Source organism: Dendronephthya gigantea, unplaced genomic scaffold (assembly GCF_004324835.1).
Source record: "Dendronephthya gigantea isolate DGI-Jeju-01 unplaced genomic scaffold, DenGig_1.0 000069F, whole genome shotgun sequence".
Classification (NCBI taxonomy): Eukaryota; Metazoa; Cnidaria; class Anthozoa; order Malacalcyonacea; family Nephtheidae; genus Dendronephthya; species Dendronephthya gigantea.
The window spans coordinates 1,022,073-1,022,500 of record NW_021163079.1 but is presented as its reverse complement, the minus strand read 5'-3'; positions in this window follow the sequence as shown (position 1 = coordinate 1,022,500).

Below are 428 nucleotides of genomic sequence, written 5' to 3'. Positions count from 1 at the left end.
AAGTAATAAATTTTGATGCGTTGGTTTGTCTGGCTAGCTTGATCTCCACACAAAAAGGTCCGTTACAACAAAAAATCTTCAAATCCTTAGAAAATCCTGCAGATTTGTGTATAATAATGCTTTTCTTGCTTGTTGAAACACTTTATTTTGGGGATGAAAATCCGATTAAAAATTACTTAGGCGATACGAGTTTTTTTTTTTCCATTGTCGACCTGACATTATAAAATAAAATTAATTTCAGGGAAAAAATCAACACATGAGATAAGGAAAATAGCTACAAAATATTCTCCTTCGAATTTAAATACGGTTAAGCACTTCCAATACCAGGATGATAAACGAGTAAATTGTATTTACTTCAAGCACAGTTATTAGAATATACATGGTTTGGAGACTAGATGGAAGTACAATACAACTCATTATCTATGTTA